Consider the following 13082-nt stretch of genomic DNA (forward strand, 5'->3'; position numbering starts at 1 on the left):
GTTTTCATGTACTTTTAAAAGTCTCTCTCTCTCTCTCTCTCTTTCTCTCTCTCTCTCTCTTATTTAGATCATATATAAGACACTTGAGACACTTTAAAAATGGGGTTTAGAACTTGAATTTATATGTCTAGTTGCTGAAATAATGCAGTCCTTTTACTGTTCTATGAATTTCATTTAAAGATATATCTCACTGAAAAACAAAACCAAAACCAAAAAACCGGATCATAACAAGAGGAAAATTATGTTAAAGAGGAAAGGAAAAAGAGGGTAATAAGGGTAAGTTTGCTCTCAAGGAGAATCAAAAAAGTATTAACAATATGTTTTTATTGAAAGACATACAACCCACTCACCAAAAATATTGTTTCAAATGTAGAGGGAGAAAACAAAAAAGTATCATCAGGCTCTGGTTAAAAAATTGGAACAAGTTCCTTTCTCACTCATTAAGCATAAATCAGGTTAATGGAAACCTTAACTCAAATGAGAAAAATTTTCCCTCTTCCCAATACAAAATGCCTCTGGTCTATTAAAATGAAAGCAAGATTTTGGCAATGTCTTTCCTTGGATTGGAATGTACATAGATTTGTAACTACAATATAAAAAAGACCATGAGCAGAGGGGAAGAAAATGGCTGGTGAACAAGCAAAACAAATTTCCCTGGACAAGCAGAGCCTCAAATGCAATCAGGTTTAAATACAATGAGATGAATAGAGCTATGCTGATTCAGAGGCACAGAGATTCCCATAACTGTACATCTCATCTTCCATTTCAGTAAATCATGATAGTTCAAAGAAAGTGGGATCCACATAATGAGAGGATGAGGTGTGCCTGCTGTGCTCAACAGAGGAAGATCTGCAATACATGCAACCCAGAGACCCACTGACATTTAAATAATCATAACAGATTTAACAGCTTTTATCTCATGTTTTTGCAACATGTTAGGTGTGCAATGAACAGGTGTAAGGACTTCCTCCCTGACGCTTTCCTCCTTTTTTTTTTTTTTTTTTTTAATTACTTTCGTTAAACCTAGTGTTGTGGGGCTATAGGCAAAGTCTTATATGTAGCAAAGGTAAGTTCAAGAAGTCTGAGAAGACAAACGTATCTTGTTCGTGGTCAAATTTTACAGATACTCTTAATGTCTGTCCTAACTCTTTCAAAATTGTGACTGTTGATGTTGTAAAAAGGTACTTATGTTGGTCATATCAGATTCACATTAGGGCCATCTAGATAAGGTTTGTTTTTGTGTTTCTCTTCTTAAAATAGAGATTATATGCCAGGCTTTAAATGAAGGGGCACTGACGGAAATTTTGTAGTAAATGAAAAATAAACTTTGATGAAATTATGAAAAGTAGCTCTGTATCATGCAAGAAAAGCAAGAATGCTGGCTCAAACTCACAACTTAGAACAGTTGACCAAATTTCAGTTGATTTCTCAATTAAATAAAATAACTGACTCCCTGACGAAGTGAATTAATGGATAGATGAACAATAAAAAAAGCATAAAAGAAGTTATGATTGTCATGCACTGATGGTAAGTTGTTTTTGTTTTTAATTGCAGTATGTCCAGAACATCCCATCAAATTAAAGTACATTTGTTGAACACCATGTACAAAGGCGTATTAATAAAATCTCTATTGCTTTATACAGTCTAGTCACATTTTATATTGACAAGGTATAGGCTTGTATATAGGTTTCATTCTTTGCCTATACTATTCAGATAATTATATATGTGATGAGAGAATCAATAGACATATGAAGTTTCTTGCACCAAGAAGCAATTTCAAAAACAGAAATAAACCTGTATTCTATGGATTCTTCCATGGTACCCTACAGTATTAATTCATGTTAAGATCATTAAAACAATTATGATGATATAGATTTTTTTTATTTTTATTTATTTATTTATTTATTTATTAAGATAAATGTTCTGTAAGTCTCCATTTTGAATCTTCTTATCTCTGTTTTGGCTTCTCACTGAATGTTAAATCTTAAAAACTTAGCTTGTCACATGCTTTATGGCGACTCAAGCAGGAACCACAGCTGTGTACCAAAACTGACTAAAAACTCTTAAGTGTAATGAATTTTACTTCTAGATCCTGTTATTTTATATTATTATTATTATTATTATTATTATTATTATTATTATTATTATTTTCTAACTTGTTTCATTCAAGTAACTCTTTCTTTATTCCTTTTTTCTTTCTTTTTCACTTGTTCACTGGAGACTTTATGTGCAAAAAGGTCAACCATCAACCAGGTCAAAGTTTAATAAATAGTTTTGGCCTTATTTTAGTAGCATTAGCATACTTTTTCCAGCCACTTAATCTTAACTTGTTTAATGTAAACATCTTTCTAATACAGTTTCTTCCTTTTGCAAAAATCTTCTTACATTATTTACTTTATCAAATCTGTTTTTTTCCCCCAATTTCTGTCAAAAAATATGTTATGTAATTTCTTTTGTCACAGTTTTTGTCTGTGTTTTATTATTTAATGTAATGCTTGTATTATTTATCACAGTAAAAATATATAAAAAATAAAGTTTACATATAATATATTGTATGCCGTATAAAACTGCATTGTTTCATCTTAAGGAATTATCTTGATTAGATGTCAAATTGTGCTTTGCTTATACAGACTCCATTGGTGTTCCATGGTGTATGTAAGATACCTAACATTTGGGGATAACAGATTTTTGAACAGCTTTGACAACCACTCTGAAACATTGATAGAAGCATTAAGAAAGAGAAGTAGAACACCACATGGAGTTTTCATTAGTAGAGTTGTGATAAATTGACAGTTTACTGCTTGCTCTTTTATTCATGTTCTATCACTGGAGAGCATCAGGCTGCTGAAGTAAACATCATGGATAGGAGAAATACACAGAGCACACTGTACTGCTACAAGGAAGGAATGAATTGGGAATTTATCAGCATGTTTTTAGTTTTTAGTAAGTTTTGTCTTCCCTGGTGTCAGGAAACCTCAAATAGTGTTGCAAGTTTTTATTATCTTGTTTATGTTTCCTCATAGTCACTATACAAAAATAGGGAAGTCCACAATACTTTTACTAATTTATTTATATGCAATTGCGATATTAAGAGCAGTGATCATTTTGTATGATTTATCAAGCCAGGAATATGGACCTTCATGGAATATCTTGTGCTAAAAGGCTAATTTAAGCTCTAAGTTCATGTAATTTTTCAGGGACAGAAGGTCTGCAGGTGACAATGTATTACGACAGTTGTTTTCTAAATGGTCCACATTTTACCGTATTTTTCCTTAATAAAACATATCTATTTATTTCAGTAATCTGAGAAATATTTATATTGAATCCTGAGCAAAAAACAGTTTATGTTAGATATACAAAAGAGGTCTTTGAGAAGCAAAAATATGCTGAAATTTCTATATGGTTTTCCAGTTTATTTCTGGATAAAATACTAATGTGGAGTGTTTTACCAACAGTTGGAATATGAAACAAATAAAATCAAAAAGGTAGCCCTTCCATCTCCCCAGTAGTCTCCACCGTTTATTTTTGTTTTATTTTTTTAGACTTTTATTACCCATACTCATTCACATAGGGTTGGATGAAAACAGGCTCCTGACAACCTGTTTTGATGCTGCTTGATACTGAAATGATGAGAAGCTGTTGAATTCCTACTGTTTAACCTTGTGGATTAATGAAGGATGAGACAGGAATTGCAGAGCTGCCATGCAAAATGACCTTACCTGATAAGACTGTTCTGCCTTCACTGCAGTAGGTGAGAAGGGCAAGCTGTATGCAGCAGGCTGCTTTTTTTCTGCACCTTAATGAGAAAAATTGACCTGTTTATCCACCAGCTGTCTTCTTTGTTTTTGATTCAAGCCATTTTTTAGAATTTTTTTTTCTCTTCTTAACCGTTGAATTCAAACAGAATCCAAAATAGCCTATTGTTGGCAAAATCTAGTGACTTGCCACAATTTATGGAAAAGCACTTGTCAATACATGCATTTGTAAGACTATGACATTCACAAATTACTTCAAGACACATAGTATTACTGACTTAATTTATATGACGTAGGAAGTGTATGAGTGAACACAGGCTCCTTTTTCCTGCCTACCAAACTGTTTTCGTCATCTTCTATACACATTTTTTTTTCTTTAACTTAACTCAGGTTTTTATTTCTGCATTATACCTCTAGAATATTTTTAGTGAAATAGTAAATGACAAAAATCTCCAAACTGCAGCTTTCTTCATGCAGAAAATGCACACTTTGAAAAAAAAAATCACTTTCCTTGGCTTTAATTTCATGGTGAAAGCTAGGCATTTTCAAATACATGTAGTAGAAATACAACCTGTGTATGTCAGATTGCATGGACCTAGAAAACGTCTTTTAAGTTTACTGAATCAAACTTTCAAAAACTAGGAAAAGGAAAAATAAAGGTGGAATGATCAATTAAGTTAAAATTAAGATAGAGTGAGAAATTAGCTGTTCCACTACTCATTTGCTGTTTTTCACAGTTCTGGAATCCAGTATCTTTCACCTTACCAGTGAAAACTGACAAAACATGCACTGTGAAAATGCCTCTTCTATGCTTTTTTTCATGAGGTCTACTGTCTCACTGAACAGTGTACACAGTTTCTTAGTCCTTCTTTTTGCTGCCACTGCTTTATAAGAAGAATTATTTTTTTTCCTTTAATGTTTCTTTCTGTTCTCCAGTAGAAATAAGTTATAACTTTCCTAACTCCTACCTTTTTGTGGAGATTACCTAAAATTACAAGATAACTGATAGCATCATATCAAACTTTTTCTGGCACCCTATACAAGGGTAGACACAAGATAATTTATGAGACACAAGATAATTTATGAAGGCCTTAATCTATAGATGACTGATTCATCCCTCAAAATCTACAGATCAACTACCTTTTACAGTGTATACTAGTAGAAAGTGGACTGTGATATTTGGTATGAGGAATTTCCACAACAATCTTAGTTTCTGTCCTGCTCAAAACATAAAGATTTCAGTTTTTATGAGTTGTCTGAGACTTTCATGTTTACACTGCATGTTTAGGCAATTACACTTTAGTCCATAGGATGCTTATTAATGGTATGCAGAGGATATTGCTTTTAGTAGCAGAATCATAGAATCATAGAATTTTATAGTCACAGAATCACAGAATGCTTTGGGTTGGAAGGGACCTTAAAGGTCATCTAATTCCAACCCCCCTGCCATGAGCTTGGACACCTTCCACTAGACCATGTTGCCCAAAGTCTCTTCCAAGCTGGTCTTAGACACTCGCAGGGATGGAGAATCTGCAACTTCTCTGGGCATCCTGTTTCAGTGCCTTTACCCTGTCTTAGTTTAAAAACATTACCCCTTGTCCTATCACTGCACTCCCTGATAAAGAGTCTCTTCTCATCTTTTCTGTTCCCCCCCTTTAATTACTGGCAGGCCTTCCTGGAACCTTGTCTTCTCCAGGTTGAACAACCCCAACTCTCTCAGCCTGTCTTTATAGGAGAGGTGTTCCAATAATCTTTTTTGGACCAACTCTGGACTCACTCTAAACAGGTCCATGCCTTTATTTATCCTGGAGGTCCCAGAGTTGAGTGCAGTGCTCTAGGTGGGGTCTCAAGAGTGGAATAAAGGGAGAGAGTCATCTCCTTTGACCTGGTAGCTACGCTTCTTTTGTTTTAGCCCATGATACACTTGGCTTTCTGGGCTGCCAGCACACATTGCTGGTTCATGTTCGGTTTTTCATTCACCAATATTCCCAAATCCCTCTCTGCTGGGTTGCTATCAATCCACTCATCACAGAGCCTGTATTCATGTTTGAGATTGCCCCGACCCAGGTGCCTGATCTTGTACTTGGTTTTGTTGAACTTCAGGAGGTTTTCATAGGCCCACCTCTCAACCTTGTCCAGGTCCCTCTGGATGGCTTCCCTTCCCTCCGGTGTTTTGACCACATCACTCAGCTTGTTATTGTCTGTGAACTTGCTGAGGATACACTTAATCCCACTGTCCATGTCACCAACAAAGATGTTAAATATTGGTCCCAGTAAAGACTCCTGACTAGTAACAACATTTGTTACTAGTCCCCATTTGGACTTTGAGCCACTGACCACAACATTTTGAACGGGAGCATTCAGCTGATCTTTTATCCACCAAGAAGTCCATCTGTCAAATTCATGTCTCACCATTTTAGAGACAAAAATGTTGTGTGGAACATAATCAAAAGCTTTGAACAAGTCCAAGTAAACTTCTCTGTCATCTTCTATCAACTGTTCTTTCCTTATCCACCAGTCCTGTAATCGCATCATAGAAGGCCATCAAATTTGTCAGGCATGATTTGCCTTTAGTGAAGCCATGTTGGCTGCCAAGCCAAGCACAGACTGACTGGCCTTTAGTTTCCCAAGTCTTCCTTTTTTTCCCCTTTTTAAAAGTTATATTTCCCCTTTTCCAGTTACTGCCAACTTCACTGGACTGCCATGACTTCTCAGATATGATGAATAGTAGTTTAGAAACTTCATTTGCCAGTTCCCTCAGGACACGCAGATGCATCTCATCAAGTCCCATGGACTTGTGCACCTTCAGTTTCCTTAAATGGTCTTGAACTTGATCTTCTTCTACAGTGGGAGGTACCGCATTCTCCCAGTCCTTGCCTATGGAATTTGTGAATTGGGCAGCATGGCTAAAGCACTTGCAATGAAGACTGAGACAAAAAAGTCATTGAGTACTTCAGCTTTTTCCATGTCACGGTTAACCAGGTCTCCTGCTTCCTTCAGAAGAGTAGCCTATGACTTGTTGATTTTCATGTAATTGCACATAATTCCCATGTAGTATGATGTTTTAGATATCCTAGTGCTTGACAGAAATCTGTCTTGACACCTGTCTAGACTCTGGGATTGTGCATAACATCAGCATTCCCAAGGCCTTTATATTCAACTACCATACACGGATATATGACAATATTACCATACACATACCACTAAAGTAGTAAGGACAATCCAAGCCTCAGACAGTCATTCAATTACCTCTCTGTAATATATACAGTTTACTTTTGCCACCTATATAGCTGTTGTTATTTCAAGTTGTGATGCATCTGCGAATACCTCTCACTCCAAGCATTTCCAGAATGGAGTCTACAGGGCAAAACAAGGTTTCAACAATAATCTGAAAATAACACTGCCAAACATTTTCAGCTAGTCTCTACGTTTAGCAATACTCTACCAGAAGACAGAAAGGTAAGTGGTCAAAGACAGCTTTTTGTGGAAGCACTACAGAGTATTAACATAGAGTATACTAAAGTTTGAACAGATAAAGACTGATAGGATATAATTTGCATTGGGTGCAGGTGTCAAGGTGTTGGTAGCAGGAGGACTGCAGGGTGGCCTCTCTGAGAAGAGGCCTGCCCCATACCGGAAAAAGTTGATTCCAGCTGGCTCCAGCAGACCCACTACAGAGTCTGAGGCCAGCAGCCAATTTTGTGGCACCTATACAAAAATATATTTCAGAAAACTCAAAATGCCACATGGCAGTGAAAAGTAAGGGGAAAAACAAAACAAAACAAACAAAAATGGCAAACTCCAGGATCATAAAAGAAACAGGGGGTGGATGTCAACTCTGGATACCAGAGCAGAGATTCTTCTGCATCTCATGAAGATGACCACAGTAGAGCAGGTATTTCCCCTCAGCCCATGGGGAGAACTGCACTGGAGCAGATGTCCACAGTGCAGCCCTTCGAGGATCCTATGCCAGAGAAAGTGGATATGTTCTGAAGAAACTGTAACCCATGGGAATGACCCACATTAGTATAAGGGAAAAATGTGAGGAGGAATGAGAATCAGAGAAGAGCTACTATGAAGTGACTGCCATTGCCCTGCTCCTCAATATCCCTGCACTGTTTTGGGTGGGGGGAAAGTAGAGGCATTGGGAATGAAGGAGTGAAATTGAGCCTGGGAAGAAGCAAGGTGGAGGAGGGAAGGTGTTTTAGTTTCTTTCTTTGTTCCTCATCATTCATACCTATTTTAATAACCAATAAATTAAATTAATTTTCTCCAAGTTGAGTCTGTTTTGCCTGTGATAGCAATTGGGGTGGGATTTCCCTGTCTTTATCACAACCCATGTGCTTTTCATCTTATATTCTCTCCCTGCTCTTTTGAAGAGAAGTAAGAGAGCAGCTAGGTGAATAGCAGAATACACCTCGTATGCCACAACTCAGAAACTGACTTCTTGGAACTTTCTTTAACTTTGCCTGAATAACTTTAATACTGTGAGATTTCACCTTCACATGAAGTAAAATTGTGAAGTATAAAGTTGTGGTTCAGGATGCTAGCAGGGTCACTATCCTCCTAGCTAAAAGGGAACAGCATCACAACCATCCTGGTAACTAGCCTGTTTGATTATCAGAAAAGCCAACATACTGCCTCCGGTATCCAAGAGAAGTTCACCAAATCTCTTTTGTTTTTCTTGAGAGTGTTTACTTACTTCTTCAAAACCCAGAAGACTAGAACTAAATTTTGCACATATTCTTCCTGGATCTAGGAGGTAATGGACCTAAATCAACACTCACAAGGAAGAGAAGCGTTACATTTTCTTCTTCCTCAGGACTTAAACCATGAACAGTATGACTATATGAAATGACCAACAATGGCTATGTAGGCATTAGAATCAAGTTCCTGAGATTCACCAGTCAGCACTGGCTATACAGCCATAAGCAGAAATTATCTAACTATGAAGCCATTGACTTCTCAGTAAGAATGCCTGAGACATTTGAGCAGTAAGAACAGTAGACATGTCTATCCTGGTAAATCCTAAAAAGCAAGATGGGCCTCCATATATGATATATACCTCTTGATCTACATTGCTGAATTGCTGATAGGCACGAGGCACCCTTACCCTATATATACATAGTAATTACATCCTCATTTGCCTCTTTCCACAAAATACCTCATCCTTTCTTTCCAGACCTTGTTCTTCTCCTCTCAGTCATGTCCTGACTCAGTCAGAGGCAAATACTAAGGGGTCTTCTCCATTCAAGAACAGGTCATTGTCATCCTGAAAATCAGTATCACTGCTTCCAGCAGTTTGGAGCATTTTCACAGCATTTCTGGAGACATTTAACATGATTTTTAGAGAATAGTGTGTTCTGTCAAGGAACGGGCAGAAAGCTGCAGTAGGTTGTTAGGGATAAGTCCCAGTGATGGTCCTAACTTCTTGGTTAGGAAGATATGTCTGGTTATGCCAAGACACACTTATGACTGCAAATATATTCTAGGACAGGAACTTCTGCTGGACTGTTAATTCTGAGTGAGCCCTGTAGGGAAACATTATCTTCTTGGCAGCATCACAGAGGCAATCTGAACATGTTCTGTTAGAGACAGAAAGAAAAGGCAGAAAAATTGAATAGTTTCTCCTTTATATTTTCAGTAACATTTCCCTTCTGAACAGGAAGTCCACTATACTCAAGCACATTGATCTGTAGTCTGATGAAACATTGACCAACTGGAATAGTTACTGGTGTTTACAACAGCTTGGCACCACCAGTCGAATTAAAGCATCTTCATTCTGACTAGATGTGCTAGCGTGAAGTGTGGAGTTAAGATGAACCATTAATTGCACTGATGAGAAAATTGCCATGCCCCATCCCTTTTATTCCTGCGATTTCAACCCTATTCAAAACCTGAGAATTTTTCTATGATGTGGAAGCTAGAGTGGCTAATATTGGCTAATGACATCATGGGAAAACCAAGGATCTCTGTTCCAAAGTTACAGACCATTTAGAAAATTCAAGTCAGAAATTATTGGGCGCACATAGAGACAAGCAGAACATTAGATGGGTACTTGGAGCAGTTTCTGAAGAGATCTGTACACTCAGTTAACAAATGTGAGAGATCACAGCGCATCTCCTCATCCACCTCTTCTGTCATCTTCTTTCCCTTCACTCTGGGGTAAGTAGCTCTTAACAAAGAGGCATGCAGTAGTGATCTTTGTCCAACAGGATGAGTGAGGTGATCCTCCCCATCTACTCAGCCCTGGTGAGGTCACATCTGAAGAACTGCGGACAGTTCTGGGTCCCACAGTTCAAAAGAGACATAGACATACTGGAGAGAGAGTCCAAAAATGGGCCAAATGATTGTGAAGGGACAGGAGTGGCTCTCCCATGAGGAGAGGCTGATAAAGCTGGTTCTACTCAGTCTGGGGAAGAGGAGGCTCAGGGGACGTTATCAATGTCTATAAATACCTGAAGGGAGATGCAAAAAGGATGGAGCTCTTTTCAGTAATGTCTGGTGTCAGAACAAGAGGCATTGGCACAAATTGGAACACAGGCAGTTCCATAGAAATATTAGGAAACTTTCTTACTGTAAGGGTGACAGAGCACTGGCACATGGTGCCTAGAGAGATTGCAGAGTCTCCCTCCCTGGATATCTTCAAAGCTGTCAGGATGTTATTTGTAATAGTTTTATACACAACCTTTCCCTATCACTTCCCATGTTGCATAGCTGAAAACTCTATCCTTGGTTCTCCTGAAGAACTGCACATAACTTTTCTGTTTGTATTATAGCTTGTAGAAGGTTTTATCTTATTTTATATATGCTAGAGTAAATTACTGTTCTTTTCCTTATCTTATAGATGTGAAATCTAGAAATCTGTGTTGTTTTTTTTTTTTTTCCAGAAATTACTGTAGAGATAATGACATCTAAATTTTGTGCTATCAATCAGTTATTAAGTAGAGGTCCTTACTGAAATCAATAAGAATTTTACATAAAAGAAGATGTATAACTACATCCACCTATTACTGAAGTAGAGAATTTTGTTGTTGGTGGTTTTTTTTTTTCTTTTCCTTTCATTAATATAAATTACAATTCCATTTCAAGTGTTTATTTCAAGATATAACTGGAATAAATTTTATGGAATTCCATATGACAGGTTGTTTTGTTATCTACAATAATTTATATAATTTATATCTTTCATAGCGTATTTTCCGGGTATTGAAATGCTGTCAAATCAAAGACAGTCATGAATTCACTCACTGTAGAGTGAGTGAGACACAGAGAATGTGGTGCAACCAGCAATTACAATAAAAAGTAACATCTCCCATAGCTAATTTAATATTGTCCTGTGGCTTCATTAGGAAGAAGGTATGCATACAAAAGTGTTCTGCTTTTCCAGCTGGCTTTATATGCAACATTCGTATTGCTGCTAATGAAGTAAATAAAAGGAAAACAAATCCCTGCTGGATTCAGGTTTGTTCACTGATATGAAAGGTCTCATTAAGTGAATGGCTATTGCATACAATTGTTCCACAATATTTTGGATATTAACTTTAAAATAAGGAGTGCAGTTGGTAGCATATAACATTTTCTAGTCTTATCCTGCTAAGAGAATTATCTTGCCCTGAAATAAAATTTGAAAGATTTATTTTTGAAATACAAAATAAGCATTTCTGGTTTTCCATAGCAGTTTTGTATTTAATAATTAAATATTTCTTTCAAGTAAACAATGCTACCAGTGTAATTTAATATCTGATTGGCAATATTTCTGTGGCATTGTTGTGCGAACGGTTTCATTATTTAACTGCAATTAAGTGCTCTATGCCACTTGCATGTCATCTAAAAGCTTCCCAAAACAACTTCTGTATCCTAAAACCAAGAGGAATATAGATAACAACTTTCCCTATTAAGTGCAAATAAGGGTAAAAGAAGTGTCCAAAGAAGGGCAGCAAAGCTGGAGAAGGGTCTAGAGAACAAGTCTTATGAGGAGTGGTTGAGAGAACTGGAGTTATTTAGCTTAGACAAAAGAAGACTCAGGGGAGATCTTGTTGTGTTCAATAATTACATTAGAGGGGGCTATAACGAGATGAGGATCAGTCCCTTCTCCCAAGCACTAAGTGATAAGACAAGAGGAAATGGCCTTTCTATGCCAGGGGAGATTTAAGATGGATATTAAGAAAAAAATTCTTCACTGAAAGGGCTGTGAAGTATTGGAACAAGCTGCCCAGGGAAGTAGTTGAGTCACCATCCATGGTGGTCTTCAAAAAATGTGTAGATGTAGTGGTTTGTGACATGGTTTAATGGTGGACTTGGTAGTGCTAGGTTAAAGGTTAGAGCAGCTGATTGTAGAGGTCTTTTCCAACTTGATTCTATGATTCTATGAATCTATGAAACATACCAAAGAAATTTCCTTTTTATTAGATGACTAAAGATATTTCTAAAATGTTTTTGGTGGATTTTTATCAGTGTAGAAGGGAGGCATTGTAACTTTTTCAGATTGCTTTGTTCAAGAAACTGCATAATATTTAGGAAGAAATTATAATACACCAGTCATTGAACATATTAACTCTTTAATTTCATTTTGAGAGACAGAGAGGAAAAGAGAGTTAATATTTTGTTTTTAGATAATAATAGTCATTGGCATACATGTATAGAAATACAAGAATGATTAATAAATTTCAAAAATGATAAGAAAGTTGGATAGGGAGAGAAAAATCCATGCAAGTATTTGCTCTCAGAAGTGCTATAGCTATATACAATTACAATTGTACCTCCTTAAACTAACATTCTTTCTTGCAATGTACTCCATAAGAGATAGAACGTTCCAGATAAAGCAGAATCTCAGATAAAAAATGTAGATCTACTCCTATAAATGAAGCAAATTCAATTCTAATGGGAGAGAGGGAATGAAATAAAGAGACTTAATGAAGCTTCAGTTGTCTTTACTATTAGATTATGGAGCACATATTGCCACAGGTCATCATATGGTCATTCTTTTGTACAGACTGAATTTTCTCCTCTGAAATAACTTTTAATTCAGTGACTGATATTCTATTCAGACCAAATATATCATGACAGTCAGGATAAAGGACTTCAAACTGAGAGTTAAAAACCACCCTTTACATTATACTACTGCTTTGAGAGGCTGATAACACTCTTACTGACAGATTTTCCAGTCTGGTGCTGTGCTAAGTCCTTAAAATGATACAACCTTCCTACTCATAATTTATATAGTGGGGAAACAGATCAAGTACGGGATCTGCATTGATGGATTTAGTTTGTGTATTTATTCCAGCCCTGATCATGGCCCTGTGATTGTTCTGTTAATTTTTTGCCAGC

Source organism: Anser cygnoides, chromosome 1 (assembly GCF_040182565.1).
Source record: "Anser cygnoides isolate HZ-2024a breed goose chromosome 1, Taihu_goose_T2T_genome, whole genome shotgun sequence".
In the NCBI taxonomy this organism is placed as follows: Eukaryota; Metazoa; Chordata; class Aves; order Anseriformes; family Anatidae; genus Anser; species Anser cygnoides.